The sequence below is a fragment of the Sardina pilchardus genome, chromosome 1 (genome assembly GCF_963854185.1).
Source record: "Sardina pilchardus chromosome 1, fSarPil1.1, whole genome shotgun sequence".
Lineage (NCBI taxonomy): Eukaryota > Metazoa > Chordata > Actinopteri > Clupeiformes > Clupeidae > Sardina > Sardina pilchardus.
Window position 1 is genome coordinate 7,581,428 of NC_084994.1, and position 17,229 is coordinate 7,598,656.

Genomic DNA, 17,229 nt, shown 5'->3' on the forward strand with positions numbered 1-17,229 from the left:
TTGGCAAACAGCTCTACATGCCCTGCGAAATCAGTTATATGCAACAAATGCGGACATTTTGCTAAAGTTTGCAGAAGCACTCCATGGTCAAAGAAGTCTCTGATGTCACTGTTTTGAACATTGCTGATGGAACTGACATGCAGTCTAACAAACTGTGGTGCAATGTCTCACTTCAAGCTGCAGGTGGAACCAGAGTAAATACGAAATTACTAATTGACACGGGATCTGCTGTTTCTATTATACCTCAGTGCTTTTACAAAGACAATTTCAAAGACATTGCTTTAACAAACCCTACTGTGCATCTTATGACATACACAAAAGCTGCAATACCTGTGCTGGGCTGTCTCGAATTGAATGTGACTTGCAATTTAAAATCGGCTAAGGTTAACTTTTATGTCGTGCCAATGGGAACACCAATCCTAGGCATGGACCTAGTCACTGCCCTGCAAGTGGACATTACAAGCAACTGCATCTCCAATTCTGCACCACCCTTACCAGTGCAGCATACTACTACCCTTCCTGCGCCGGGAGATGTTGTGCGCTTTGTCCATAAGGTGAAGATTCGTCCTGAGATACCTGCGATCCAGCAAAAGCTACGCCGTTTACCATTCTCTATCGGTGAGGATGTCTCTGCAGAGCTGCTGCGGCTAGAAAAAGAAGGCATCATTGAGAGAACGGATTCGTCACCTTGGGTCTCACCAATCCTAGCTATCAGGAAGAAAACTGGACAACTGAGATTATGTGTTGACTTAAGAGAGCCTAATAAATCAGTGGTCATCGATAGCCACCCCTTAATGCAGTTGCAAACTTAAGTTCGAGAGGAACGTGACGAAAACTTTGCCACGCCTCCACTTCCTATAAACTTGATGGCTTAGTCAACGCTCACCTGCCGGTGCTTCTGCAGCGTTTTTTCTCGCTCGCAAAGCAACAGCAGCACCGGCCGGCGGCCTAAATTTGCCTAACTTGCTCGCTGCAAGTGACTTGCCTCCCGTTGTCAAGCAGAACTTGCTGGCTTAGATTTTCGTTTACAGACTTCATTGCGTCTAGGTTTCACGGGAAACAATTGCAGTGAGGCCGTTCTTATTTGTCCTTTTGTATGTAAAGCTGTTCCGTAAAGACTGTCTTAAAACTCACGTCGCAAACGTGGCTACAGGCTAGCTGAAGCCTCATTGTTTTACTGTTTGGTTGTTTTGGCTAGTTAATTTAGGCCGTGTTGGGTCCGCTCATAGGTAGCCGCTACTAGATTTGCTTCATGGTTCATTGTTGTCCGGTTGTTCAGTAGGCTGCCGGTATTCCGTATGATTTGCGCGGGCCAGCTTATCACTTCTATACTTGCCGCGTACGTTACCAACCAAACTAGTTTTTCCCCTTGCAGGTAGCTAAGGCTAACGCGTGTATGGCTACTGTTGCTGCTTCTGCCGTCATGGCCGCATTGGTCTTTAGCAGTCTCTAGCTGAGCTGAAGGCTCCCGTCTACATTTCAGTCTTATTTAGCTTCAACGTTTCAATTGGCTCAATTTGCCATTTGCTTTTACTGCGAAACCGCAAACAGCTGCTTCTAGAGGTAAGGCTTCTTAAGCAAGCCGCTAACTGCTGATAACTTTGCTAACGAGTTTATCGCGGCGATTGACTTGCGAGAGGTAGGCCTACAAATCAATTCACATGAACTTGTTTGCGCACCGTGCATGTGAAATACGGAGTCAAGGTCAATGTTCTGCCGCTGCATGAAACATAGTATTTTCATTCATGAAATAGAAACATAGTATAATCGCCTGCATTTCTTTAACCCAACTCAATGCCCGCTCAGGCTTGAAGGTAGCTGATTCTCTGGAGCCGTTGCTCGGCCACTCATTGTAAAGAGGACCAGGGTTTTTTTCTCCAGTGCGTGCGTTTAAGAATGCAAACAAATCAAAACCCTTCCCTAGCTGACCACGGGAGCACCTACACCTGCGTGTAGCTTGCTTAGTACTTCCTAGCTGACCAAGCACCTATAACAGCAGGCTACTGCTCCTTTCCCATAAATGTGTGGCTCACCACTTCTTCCTTTACTGTATGTCTAGGCTACAGCTGTTGGGCTACAGTATCTCATTGCTCATTTGCACTTGATTTTACAAAATTTGGTAGATAAGTATTTACTCATGCTGTGGTTCTAATTTTATTTCTGCACTTTCAGTCTCTTCAGTTGACCATTGGAGCACCAGTGCTGCAGCACATGTCATTATATTGTGGTTCTAATTTTATTTTTTCTGCACTTTCCAGTTGACCAATGGAGCACCCGTGCCGCAGCACATGCCCTCCATTGCTCCTGCGCACTTGATATTGCTAAATTGGCGGATATTTGATATCTATGATACTCAAATGCTGTGGTTCTAATTTTATTTTTTTCTGCACTTTCCAGTTGACCAATGGAGCACCCGTGCCGCAGCACATGCCCTCAATTGCTCCTGCGTACTGATATTGCTAAATTGGCGGATATTGATATCTATGATACTCAAATGCTGTGGTTCTAATGTTATTTTCTGCACTTTCTAGTTGACAACGGAGCATCAGCGATGCAGCACAGGTTCTCAGTTTAATTCTGGTCATCTGTCTTTTGACCTCGCCCCTCCAGCATAGGTGCCATGCTGAGCCACCTCCTTCCTTAGCATAGCGACCCCGTCGCTATATCTCTCTCCCCCATCATCTTCCACCGTCAGCGTGGAAGCTAATTAAAGTTCTTCCCTAGCTTCCCAAGAGAGTATATACACCAGTGTGTAGCTATGCTCCATTCCATCCTTAGCTGACCAAGAGAGCATACACTAGCGTTTTCTGCTCCATTCCATCCTTAGCTGACCAAGAGAGCATACACCAGCGTGTAGCTCTGCTCTATTTCATCCTAGCTGACCAAGAGAGCATACACCAGCGTGTAGCTCTGCTCCATTCCATCCTAGCTGACCAAGAGAGCATACACCAGCGTGTAGCTCTGCTCCATTCCATCCTAGCTGACCAAGAGAGCATTATACACCAGCGTGTAGCTCTGAGCCATTCTCTGGAATTCACCATAATTCATGCTGCTCACCATTTCTCTTTTGCTGCTAGCTACTATATGGTTGGCTACAGTTTTTATTCTTTCCTTGCACTTGACATTACTATATTGATGCATATTGATATCTCTGGTTTACTAAAACACTGCTGTCCTAGTTTTATTTTGCCCTTTCTAGCTGATCCGTGGAGCAACAGAGCCGCAGCACAGGTCTTCATATTTTATTCCTTGTCATGTCTAACCACTTCCCTCCAGCATAGGTGTCCTACTGACCCAGAGTGATGAGCCACCTCCTTCCCTAGCTGTAGCGACCGCGTCGCTACATCTTTCCTCTGCCTATCACCGAACCGCGTTCGTGCCTACACCCCTTTCCCCTAAGGACCGCGTCCTGGGTTACTCCTTCACCTCCTTCCCTGGAGCTGTGCCATCACTCTTGGGGTCACCACATCATTCTAACAATGTTCCTTCCTTTCATTCCCAGGTTAATCTATGGATGTTACTGAATCTTCAGGTTCTCTTTCTGCTCCTTACCAAACCCTCTTGCTTCATCTTCTAGGTGCCTCAGTTGCTTGCATCCCTGGGGTGCATGCACGTATCTGTGCTGTGACTCGATCCCTGCAGAGCATTTTGGCTGAGAATAGACTCTGCCAAGCTTGGTTTCTCTTAACAATCACTCAGTTTCAGCTACAACATGACTTTATGCTCTTCACTAGTACCGCTCACTTCATTGCCCAACCCTCTCCTGCTGAGATGCTCTCATTCTTTAAATTTTGATCTGGTCATTCAAGCCTTCTATTGTTCCAAGCACAACTCCAACATCGACCAATGCTATTGAAATTTGCACAGACCGTTACATCTTTAGGTTACATTGCAGCAGAAATGGTCAAGCACCCAGATAACAAACTCCTTATTGTCCAAATTTGGCCGAAACTGACTATACCAAATGTATAGATACTGTAGATCGATACTTTATTGATTCCCAAAGGGGAAAATTCAAGTCTACAGCCAGAATGTTTGCTCTCTGGGCAGCTCTGCCAGGGTTCTTAGATACCTTTCTTAGATTCCCAGCGAAGGTCTTTTCAACTTGCTTGCATTTTTTGGGATGCTTTTGGTTCCTTCTCGACTTCTGCCAGCGCAGTAAGTTCCTGCATGATCCCTGCCAAGCAGTACAGCTTGTACTGACTCTGAGCTCCGCAATGGTAAGCAGTACCGCTCGTACTGACCCTGAGCTCCGCAACTGCATGCCGCACTCTCCTGCACTGACCCCAAGCTCTGCAACTGCAAGCTGTACTATCCTGCACTGACCCCAAGCTCTGCAACTGCAAGCTGTACTATCCTGCACTGACTCAAAGCTCTGCAACTGCAAGCTGTATTCCCATGCACTGACCCGTGTTGCCCTGTAATGACCCGAGCTCTGCTACTGCGAGTTCATTGCCCTGCATGTCAAAGTTAACCTTGAGGTCTTAAGCTAACTACATCGCACTATGCTGCTCCTCTCTTTTCACTTCAAATCTCATCTCAATGACAAGACATAATATTCAAGGTGGCAGGGTCCTGGTCAGGGGTCCCACATTACTGGCTTTGTTGGGGTGCTCACAGAGATCACACCAAATGCTGCCGGCGCAGTCTGGTTGGTGTGATACAGCGGTGCACTTCAGGACCCCAGCCTGCGACCTTGCCCAACTTGCTATCTCCGCTTAATTATAATCATAATGTTTCTGCTACTTAAATTGCAATATAGTCTCCAAGCTCAGGTCTAGTCTGGTCCCCTTATTCATGCTGCATTTATCCGTCGTCTGGCATCTTGCCTGGCCTCCGCTGCAGGTCAGGCACGATATCATGTTAAGCTTCACGGGTGCGCACGGTCGTCACTCCGGGCTGACGTCTGCCAGCGCAGTTAACGCCCGGCGTGATCCCATGATGCACTTCACGACCACGAGTGGTAATGCCAGCGCAGAGCCACCGTGCTCACGAGAAGCTCGTCAGGACCCTGACTAGTGACCTACACCAAGCACTCCCACATTCATTTATTTATCTGGCAAATTTTCGGATAGTGAACTTTTGAACCACACATTGAAGAGGTGTTTCACGAGCTAAGAGGTGCCCAGATGTTTTCTACCATAGACTTACGGGCAATTCCATATCAGTTGGAACAGGTCCGACACCATGGTCCTCAGTTTTTCCTGATTTTTGGTGCACATGTTCCTCCATGTCTCATTAGAAGAAAACCAAAATTGTAGCTTGTTATCTTGTTTGGTTTCTGAGATATGGCTCTTCAAATGTGGATAGACGCATCCTAAAAAAAGGCTGAAAATTCCTGTATTTAATGAGCACCACTTTTTTTTAAACCCCTCTCCTCTCTTAAGGCTACCATATTATTTTCTACAAATTTGAACACTGGGGCAGTACCCTGTGTTGTTGTCCAAAATCACAAAGGAATTACAGTCCTTCCCACCATTGGAGACGTATTCATCGAAACAAACCCATATTTTTTTTGAAAGCAATGAAAAAAAAAACCTGTTTTTGTTCTCTTATGGTCATGAATGGCTAGCACTCACAGTTTTAAAACTCTACATATATATAGTCCATGAGTAAGAGAACATGTTGACAAAAAATTGAGAATGTTAGTTTTCGTATTTCGAGGCTATGAGCCTTCAAAGTTGGCCAAAATGGCGTTTTTTCCTAAAAATGCCACTTTTATTGCCTTTTTCCAAGGACAAGATGAAATGCAAATCCAACATTTCTTTTTTTCTGCAATAGTGTGGCACTTTGTAGATCATGTGAATGTGGTAGATCCAACCTGTCCATTTTAATATCCCCACAGCACATGTCTGAAGTTAGAAAAAATGAAAAAAATGTCTTGGCTGAAGGAGGTGTTGGTTTGATTTGTATGAACCTCTTAGAAGGACAATATGGGATGTAAACCCATTTTGTCTTTTTGAGGGATCAGCATGCCATCCTGTAAACAGGATAAAAATCTTATATCCCATTTTTACTCTTTATTGATCCCTTAGAATATGTCCAAAAGTTGTCATAAATGAAAAAAGGCGACTAAATTGAGGGGCTTAAAGGGATATTCCGCCATTTTTGGAAATACGCTCATTTTCCACCTCCCCTCGAGCAAAACAATCGATATTTACCTTGTTCCCGTTCATCCAGCCATTCTGTGAGTCTGGCGATACAACTTTTAGCTTCAACCTAGCATAGATCACTGAATCGGATTAGACCATTAGCTTCTCGCCTGCTAGCTTCATGTTTAAAAGTGACTAAGATTTCTGATAATTTTCCCATTTAAAACGTGTCTCCTCTCAAGTTAGAAAGTGCAATAAGACCAACTGAAAATGAAACCTGGCGTTTTTCTAGGCTGATTTAACATGGAACTACACTCTCATCTGGCGTAATAATCAAGGCAACTTGCAAACGTACCATAGGCGCAGTGATATCGTACGCAGCATCTGAAAATAGTCCCCATAGACATCAAGCAGTAGTAGTGCCAGTAGCTGCAAGTTGCCTTGATTATTACGCCAGATGAGAATGTAGTTCCATGTCAAATCAGCCTAGAAAAACGGCAGGGTTCATTTTCAGTTGGTCTTATTGCACTTTCTAACTTGAGAGGACACACGTTTTAAATGGGAAAATTACCAGAAATATTAGTCACTTTTAAACATGAAGCTAGCAGGCGAGAAGCTAATGGTCTAATCCGATTCAATGATCTATGCTAGGCTGAAGCTAAAAGTTGTATCGCCAGACTCACAGAATGGCTGGATGAACGGGAACAAGGTAAATATCGATTGTTTTGCTCGAGGGAAGGTGGAAAATGAGCGTATTTCCGCAAATGGCGGAATATCCCTTTAAATGGCCAAGTGGATCAAGTCACACAAGGCTAAAAATGAAATATAAGACAGAAGAGATACTGAGGGAGAACACTGTGAAATGTATAGTGTAACCCCTGCTATGATGGCCTTTGAACCCACTGTGTCCTTAACTGAGGTTCATTCTTATTAAACAAATTTCTTCTGCATGAAGCATATTGTCTCCTGGTTGCTGTTGGAGTTACCGTTGGATGCAGCATGCATTGTGATTTGTTCTAATGGTATCCCTGGACAATCAACCCGAGATCCACTTAGATAAACATAACCCTAGGACCAGTGAAAATCCTACACTTTTTGGTCATCCATATCCATCCATAAGTTAAACCCTAAGGGGGGATTTTTTTTATGTCACACAAAAAGGGTACCTATCAACTCCAAATGGTCTGAAACATACTCCTACACAATATCTCAAACCATGATTTTGGCCTCAACACTTAAGCAAATTTCAGTTTTTTGTTTTTTCCCATTCGTTTCAATGGGAAATAGTTTTTTGCGAACAACTCTTGAACAGAAGGTCGTAGACTCAATCTGATTTGCTCCATCAGACATAATTCGACCATGAGGATCAAGCAAGAAGTGAATGTTTATTTCTATGACCTTCCGTTCTCTAGATATAGCCTTTTTAAACTTTATTTCCTGTTTTAAACCAACGTCCGGTTATCACAGGATATTAGGGACACAGTGGGTTCAAAGGCCATCGTAACAGGGTTAAACATTTCAGTGTTCTCCCTCAGTATCTCATCTGTCTTATATTACATTTGTAGCCTTGTGTGACTTGATCCACTTGGCCATTTAAGCCCCTCAATTTAGTTGCCTTTTTCATTTTTGACAACTTTTGGACATATTTTAAGGGATCACTAAAGAGTAAAAATGGGATACAACATTTTTATCCTATTTACAGCATGGCATTCTGATCCCTCAATCAGAAAAAAATGGGTTTACACCCCATATTGTCCTTCTAAGAGGTTCATACAAATCAAACCAACACCTCCTTCAGCCAAGACATTTTTTCATTTTTTCTAACTTCAGACATGTGCTGTGGGGATATTAAAATGGACAGGTTGGATCTACCACATTCACATGATCTACAAAGTGCCACACTATTGCAGAAAAAAAGAAATGTTGGATTTGCATTTCATCTTGTCCTTGGAAAAAGGCAATAAAAGTGGCATTTTTAGGAAAGAACGCCATTTTGGCCAACTTTGAAGGCTCATAGCCTCGAAATACGAAAACTAACATTCTCAATTTTTTGTCAACATGTTCTCTTACTCATGGACTATATATATGTAGAGTTTTAAAACTGTGAGTGCTAGCCATTCATGACCATAAGAGAACAAAAACAGTTTTTTTTTTTCATTGCTTTAAAAAAAAATATGGGTTTGTTTCGATGAATAAGTCTCCAATGGTGGGAAGGACTGTAATTCCTTTGTACTGCCCCAGTGTTCAAATTTTTAGAAAATAATATGGTAGCCTTAAGAGAGGAAAGGGGTTTAAAAAAAAGTGGTGCTCATTAAATACAGGAATTTTCAGCCTTTTTTTAGGACGCGTCTAACCACATTTGAAGAGCCATATCTCAGAAACTGAACAAGATACCCAGCTAAAATTTTGGTTTTCTTCTAATGAGACATGGAGGAACATTTGGACCAAAAATCAGGAAAAACTGAGGACCATGGTGTCGGACCTGTTCCAACTGATATGGAATTGCCCTTACAGAACGCTTACCATCAAATGCCATTGCATGTGGAGAGCAGAGACCTTACTGCCTTTATCACCCATGAAGGACTATTCCGCTTCACCAAAGTACCATACGGGTTAGCATCTGCCCCAAGTGCATTCCAGAGGATGATGTCACAAATCCTGGCTGGACTGCAAGGCGTCCAGTGCTACCTGGATGATATCATTCTATACGGGGAAACTCCAGAGGTGCATGAATATCGCCTCAAAGCAGTACTCCAGCGCCTACATGACAGTGGCCTTCAGCTCAACATGTCAAAGTGCCAGTTCCGAAAGACAGAGCTACCCTTTCTGGGCCATGTGATTTCTGCATCTGGCCTCCGGCCAGACCAAGGCCATGTCAAAGCTGTGGCTGATGCTCCCCCTCCACATGATGCTCCTGCATTGCGCTCATTCTTGGGCCTTACCTCCTTCTACTCCAAATTCATTCCAAACTATGCGGTGGTGGTGGAACCACTCCGAGCCCTACTGAGAAAAGACTGTAAATACGAGTGGACTGAGGATACACAGCAAGCTTTCTCTCAACTCAAGACACTGATAACTAATAGCCCAGCCCTTGCATTGTACGATCCAGTGTTGCCTACCATTGTTACAACTGATGCATGTGACTATGGCATTGGTGCAGTGCTTACGCAGCTCCATGGTGATGTGGAGAAAACTATCGCCTTTGCGTCCCGCACTCTTACAGACAGTGAGAGAAAATACTCCACAGTCGAAAAGGAAGCCCTTGCCTGTGTGTGGGCAACTGAACGTTGGCGCACTTACCTGTGGGGTGTTCATTTTACACTTCGAACTGATCACAGCCCTCTAACAACGCTGCTCACCACCAAGGGGCTTGGCAGAGCAGGTATGAGAATTGCTAGGTGGTCTGCAAGGCTCTTGACATTCAATTACACCATCGAGTGTAAGCGAGGTTGTGACAATGTAATTGCTGATTGTCTCTCACGTCTGCCGCTACCTGATACTGAACATGTGGACCCAGACATGGAAGTGGTGGCATTGGTGTCTGACGATTTTGCTGCTGTTACTGTTGAAGACTTGACAACTGCATGCAGGGACTGTCCTGTCCTACAACAGGTGAAAACATACATCAGGGGAGGTTGGCCACGCACAGCCAAAGGACTTGATCCACCTCTCTTGCCATATTTCAGGATTCAGACTGAGCTTTCTGAACATGACGAATGCATCATCCGCGGCACACACCGTGTTGTGGTCCCGAGAACAGTTCAGCCCAAGCTCATTCAAATTGCCCATGATACACACCAAGGAATTGTACGTACGAAACAGAGGCTGAGGGAGCTCTACTGGTGGCCAGGCATGGACGCTGACGTACAAGCTGCCATCAAGTCCTGCGTCACATGTGCTCAGCATGACAAGACTGCCGTTGTCAGAGCATCTCCACTGAACCCGGTAAGACTCCCTGATTCAGCATGGGAAAAGCTTGCAATAGACATTGGCCGGGTTTCCCAAAATTGTTAAGAAGCTCTTAAGTGCTAAGAACTTCTTAGGAGCGTTGTAAGAATGTTCTAAGAACGCTCCTAAGAAGTTCTTAGGACTTAAGAGCTTCTTAACGATTTTGGGAAACCCGGCCATTGTTGGTCCTTACCACCGTGCTCCTCCTGATTGTCGTTACGCCATAACCTTAGTTGATTACTATAGCAAGTGGCCAGAGGTTGCATTCACTTCTGAGGTGACCTCTGCTACAGTCATTAAGTTCCTGTCTACTGTCTTCAGCCGTGAAGGGAACCCGCTGGAGTTGGTGACAGACAATGGGTCAGCTTTTGTCTCAGCTGAATTTGATGCATTCCTTGCCAGCCGAGACATATCAAACACTGCCGCAGTGCAGTCTACTATCCACAATGCAATGGAGAGGTTGAAAGGTGGAACAGAGTACTCAAAGACTGCCTCCAGACAGCAGACATTGAAGGCAGACCGTGGAAGCAGTTTGTCACTGATTTCCTATTCTCCTATCGTGCTACTCCCCATGCCATCACACAAGTCTCACCTGCTGAACTTCTGCATGGTCGTCCTCTGAACACAAAACTGAACATCAAAGGCCTTCCTACACGCACTACACAACTGGACCATGCAGCACTGAGAGACACTGTTCATAAGAAACAAAACAAGTCAAAGGAATACACAGACAAACGTTGCAGTGCGCAGACTCCAACTTTTCAGGTTGGTGGCTTTGTGCGCATTAGGAAGCCTTTTAAGGTCAAGAAAGGTGTGCACAAGTTTACAAAGCCATTCCAGATTGTTGCGCAGAAAGGTCCTGCAACCTTCCTCCTCTCTGATGGTAAAGTCTGGAATGCCAGCCGTCTTGCCACTGCTTCTCCAGGCACTCAAGTTGTGCCTCTGACTCCACACCCACCTGAAGAAGCACAACAGCCGTTGCAGGCTACACCACCTGTGACTGCTTTGCCACAGCGAAGACCTGTTCATGCCCCAGAGTGGCACAAAGACTACGTGACATAGACACTTTTTCAACAAAGAGAGAAAAGTTCACAGTTAAAAAAATGCATTTTATTCTGTATTCTTACTGCTGTACGCTGTGTTGATTTGTTTTATAAGAAGTTGCGTATAGGTTAACTATGTTGAAATATATTTCATTTGCTGAATGTGTCGCTAGTGTTTACCAAAGAAGTTCTTCATGCTTACCATGCGCTGTATTGGCATGTTCTTTAAAAAGAGGGAATATGTGGTATATCCTATCGATCTGTAGGGGTCGCTATCATATGTTAATGAGTTGGATAAGGACAAGTGTACAATGTAGAATGAGAAGAAGAAAGTAAAGGATAAGTTCATACGTATTACTGCTCCGTGTGTTTTACTTACTACTTACAATACCACATAGCCAAAGCTGCATAGCTCCTCTTTAATACTTGCATCAACTCCGACATCACGTTGTTAAAACAGTTAATACACAGGTCTAAACAGAATCACTCTGGACAAAAGACTCTAACACTCTCGAAACATTTAAAACACGCAGCAAAAGCAAATTATACCTTCAAACAACACACAACACAACTTGTAGTCAAATCACTGTTCGCTTTCAATCAATCATTACACACTGCACAACAAAAAACACTGTTCTCAAAATGAGTTTCAGCCTTCATTTTTGCTATGTCTGAGCCATTTGTTGAAATTGAAATAAAAAATATAAAAATTAATTATATTCCTTCAGCCCATGATGAAACCATTGCCATGTAAGACCTACAGTAGAGAAAAATTGTGTAAAAGAGATTGCCATTGACATTACTGTTCACTACCATACAAGTTCATTAGTTTGAAAGCAATATCTACTAACTGTGAATGCATGTTTTCCATTTGAGTATGGAGTCTTTGCATGATAACTGTATAAAACCTACTCAGAACTGTTTAAAACCAAAGTCCTTTTAAGGTAAATCACGTCACTCGGCAGCCATATTGGCCATGGGGTCGGGCAGCGACTTTGACCGGAACAAGACCAGGCTCTATCTAAATGAATGGGGAGAGAGCTGGATGTCCATGTTCCGAGGTGTAAGAGACATAAAAATCACATGTTTGAAATCACGATGAAAATCAGACTAAAATCGCTGAAAAGGTTTGGTGGTTTTGTATCAAATTAACGCTTAAAAAGCCTTTTTCTTACTGGTAATTTTGGACTGCGCATGCTCTATTCTTCACGACGCAGCTTTCAAAAAGTGTGACCACCGAGGATCGGCCAAATGATTGGAGCAACGGCACTGGAAGAGGCGGGACATGTGCAAACCATAGCAAACCGGTGTAAACAACCGCCATCTTTCGCGTTACTAAGTTACCCCATGCTTTTCAATGGGCGATTTTTCCAGTGCAGTGTCTCCTCATATATAAGTGTCTCTGATAAAACCTACTCAAACTCAACAGTAAATAGACAGAGCTCATGGTGGTGGCCCCTGCACCATGAGCTCAGGAAAATGGGAGACCTGGCCCTGGTCGTGGATGGCTGCTCCATTTCCCCATCTACTGAGGTGCGCAACCTGGGTGTTATCCTGGACTCCACTCTCTCCTTCCGGTCTCATATTAACAACGTCACCAAGTCTGCCTTCTACCACCTCAGAAGCATCTCACGACTCTGGCCCTCACTCACACATTCAGTAACTGAGACACTCATCCATGCCTTCATTACCTCCGGCCTGGACTACTGCAATGGTGTTCTGTCTGGACTGCCCACCAAGGCCCTTAGCAGACTCCAGTATGTTCAGGGGCCTCATTTATAAAACTTTGCGCAGGATGTACGCCAGAAGATGGCGTGCGCTCAAAACTCAGAAAGTGCGTGCGCACAGAAATATTCTGATTTATAAAACCGTGCGCACGCACGTTCCACGCCAATTTCCCTTTATAAATCAAGCTCTACTCTACATTTGCGGCACCTGTGCGTACCTCAAGACACACCCATAATTGCTTATAAATATTCAGCGAAACGCCCTTAATGAATATTGATGTCTGTGGACAACATGCCAAAAACAGCGGGAAAGACAAAAAATGCAACTTCATTGACTGTTTGTGGGTTCATAAATGGCGTGAGCAGCCACCGTTTCAGCGGATATCCACTGTCACCTACAACATAACTTGAATGAGTAAAGGGTGAATGTTTAGAAATGGTCGAAAAATTGCTACAAATTATTTTAGGATTTACACACAGGATTTAAACACGATTCGCCCGCACCTACAGTAGAAGCCACCATCGCGTACAGCTCCAGCATTCAGTCTGCGCCCAACGCTGCTACAGTATGTCTCAATATGAATCAGGCCAACATTTGTGAGCAACATGTCCGTGTCACATATATAACTTGGACATTGAGGGAATGAAAATGCTTCCTGTTAACAAAGGCACATTTATTTTCACTCGGTGGTCTTATAGCAATATGATTGCAGTCAATAGCACGGATCACATTTGGGAAATTAGACTGCGTTTTTATTTGCCTGTTCACCATGTAAGGAAAGTTGATGTAGTTTGGTGATGAAGCAGTTACACACGTCTGGCAAAATTCGGCTGAAGGTTGGCTATTCCAGTCCGGTCAGCCAGTTCTCGATTCAGCCAGTGGCAAGAAAGCCGATGCAAGTCAGCACTTACTGTATATAGCCTACCATTTGCAAGCTAACAAGCAACATGTTTGAGCCTTGATTATTGACAAATAACAAAACATGCATGAAAGCCATAAGTGGATAATTAACAAAACATACATAGGCATAGCCTATCAGCATGTCTTTCTCGCATCAAATAAGATGAAATTTTTGACGGGCGCACGAAACAACAATCAACCACGTTTTAGATTTTAAACAGGATTAGGTTAAGGCAGTTATGTCATTGATGCGCGTCATTGCGCGATGTTATGCTTGTGTTAAACTTCAATTATTGAACCAATTTCGGGTCGTTGTACCTGTTTCCTCCTGAGGTCGCAGTTTCTGCTTTTCCCTTTTTTGTGCGTACGCATGGGTCAGAGCTTGCGTGGAGGTGCGCACATTTTCCCGTCAAGTTCACGTTTTATAAATACCAAAGCTTGCGTAGAACGAGGCGTACGCATTCTTTTGTGCGTACGCATCGTTTATAAATGAGGCCCCAGAACTCAGTTGCCAGAGTTCTAACCCAAACAAAGCCCTGGCAGCATATCACTCCCATTCTCCAACAGCTTCATTGGTTGCCAGTCAAGCAGAGGTGTCAAGTAACAAAGTACAAATACTTCGTTAAGTAGAAATTTTGGGTATATATACTTTACTAGAGTAATTATTTTTCAGCCTACTTTTTACTTCTACTCCTTACTTTTTCACTCAAGTATCTGTACTTTCTACTCCTTTTTGGAAAATAGCCTCATTACTTCTATTTCATTTTGGCTTGTTATCGTTAAATCGCGCAATCCGAATAAAGTGAATCAGTCTGACACCCTATACGCGATCCATCACACCACCTAGGAAGAGCAGCCAACTCTGTTACACTGTATCCTCATCCCTGGAAGAACTTTTCGAAATGATTAGATGCAAAAACAACTAATTTCGGATGCACTGCTGCAAATTCTGCACTCAAGTAACACAGGCTTTCAAAAACTCCCTGTCTAATTCTAAAAAGCATATTGAGGTGAGCTGAGAGTTTGTTATTATCATTGATTATTGGCACAGTATTGTAACATACTCTTACTAGCCGCATGGTAAATTTTGAATGTTTGCTATGGTTAGATAGCCTACAGTAGTAGCCTACATGCCAAGACATGCAATGTTTTGCTTGCTAGCATTAGGCTATGATTCAATGTTGCCAGTTTGTTTGGGGGCACTGTGTGTGATTTGCTATGGCTTGGTAGGCCTACATGCCATGGTTTGCTTGATAGCGGTAGGCTATGATTTAACGTTGCAAGTTTGTTTGGTGGGCACTGAGTGAGATTTTAATACACATATGGTTCTTTAATGTATCTGCATTGTTACTAGAATGTGTTTATGTTCAATGGGCATACTGTATGACACAGGTAGCTAGTGGATCCCAAATTTTTAATATATCATTATAGTCATTATGACCTTTAGAAAATGTTTTTTTGGGGAAATGGGGTAGGGCACTAGGCCCCTGTGGCACGGCCTAAACGTTTGTCCTTAATGGCATTTTTTCCCTTACATTACTTTTACTTTTATACTTTAAGTAGTTTTGAAGCCAGTACTTTTATACTTTTACTTAAGTACAAAGCTTGAGTTGATACTCAAGCTTTGTACTTAAGTACAAATAGCCTACAACAGTGTTTCCCAAACTTTTTTTCTGGGGACCCGTATAAGTCACAAGCCATCGCGACCCAAGTCAACAGACATTATTCGTAAATCACAAAATGATGGTGGATTTGACCATTATTATTGAACATTAATGATGATATTTTATTGTTATTTAACTTTATAAGCAATGTTTTATTATTATGTCAGAACTCAAAGACCTAGGCCTACTGCCTTTTTTAATAAGCCATCTCAGGCTGAGTAATCATCAGGCCTCTCTGAACAATTAGTACTAGGCCTACTCAAGTTTTAAACAATGGAAAACAGTGCAATTGACCCAGCAAAATAATAAGGTATCCAATAAGCCTATTTGGACATTAAAATGTGGACCTACAGTGCTGTGAAAAAGTATTTGCCCCCTTGCTAATGTTGACTAAAAAGAGGAATATAAAATCATCTTTTTGAAATTGATCTTCATGCCTTAATTTGAAAAAGGAGTACAAATCCAACCTTTAAGGACACCAATGTTCTTTGTGAATGAAGAATGTATCTTAAATATATAAATGTTTTCCTTAAAATACAGTGGGCATAAGTATTTGCCCCCCTATGTTAAATTCCCATGGAGGAAGGCAGATTTTTATTTTTTTGAAGGCCAGCTATTTCATGGATCCAGGATAATATGCATCCTGATAAGTTTCCCTTGGCCTTTGGAATTAAAATAGCCCCACATCATCTCATACCCTTCACCATAACTAGAGATTGGCATGGTGTTTTTTCGAGTTAGCCTATTAGCTTGTTCTAACCTGCTCATTGAGCTCAATGCAAATCAAACAGGCTAATAGGCTAACTGGAAAAACTGGGGTGCATGAGGAGAGCGCAACACGCATATCAGGCGCAGCATTCAGTCTATTTCTGTGCTTTGTTTTCATTTTTGTGAGCACAGAAAATCCCAATTCGTACGTGTGTAATTAAGACAAGTTGTGCTCATAGAGAAATATAGCGATACAGTTTATTTAGTAATCATATTACTAATAGCATTTTATTTGGTTCTTTACAGACCACACATTCATATACATAAGCTTATCCACACTGTTGTATGGAACCTGTTAGAAGAGAAAATAAAGAAACTACTGCTTCACAATCAACAGGTGTTCTAACTGACGCCACCCAAGCAACACAAACCCCCAATTCCATACAGTCCTTTAGCCCTCAGTAACAACTGCTGTTGCAGGTTAGGGGGGCTATGTTTACGTCAGCTACGTGAGCTACGTGTGATGTCTGTATGTTAACGTAGGCGGAAGATGTGTGTGCACAGCAGCGCGAGAGGATAGAGCAGAGACAGTAGTAGAGGCAGCCGTTTTAAAGAGACCCTATGCAACTTTTTCATAGTCATAAAATCGCTTAGAAATCGTTGTTTTGCTTGACTGACCAGTTTTATCGAAAACAGTCACATTTCCTCCCGCCCCTGGTGTCCCTATCCGCTATTGCAACCTTGCAACTTTCTGATAAACGATCGTTTGCTGTTTACATCTGGAAGTCAGAGACGCGTAAGGAACAAGAAGAACCACGCTTGCAATTTATATATTTATATATAGCCTATATATGTAGAAATATACACGCTAAAGCTGTCGGGGAAGCTCTGCAGAGAAATATGCAAGCATAAAACGAGCGAAAACGAAAAACGAAACCGAAACCAGAGATGAAATCGCCAATCCTGCATTGTTCCTCTTTAAGTAGTTGCATCTGGCCTCTTTGTTTTTCATGCCCACTGTTGCTTGTTGTAGGCTACGCTCCAAAAATCCAACTAAATCCAACTAAACAAGCCGACGGACTGTTCATTTGTCTGAAGAGGGAACCGCACCACTGTAAGTTACCCAGAGAGTGAAGCTAGCTGCCA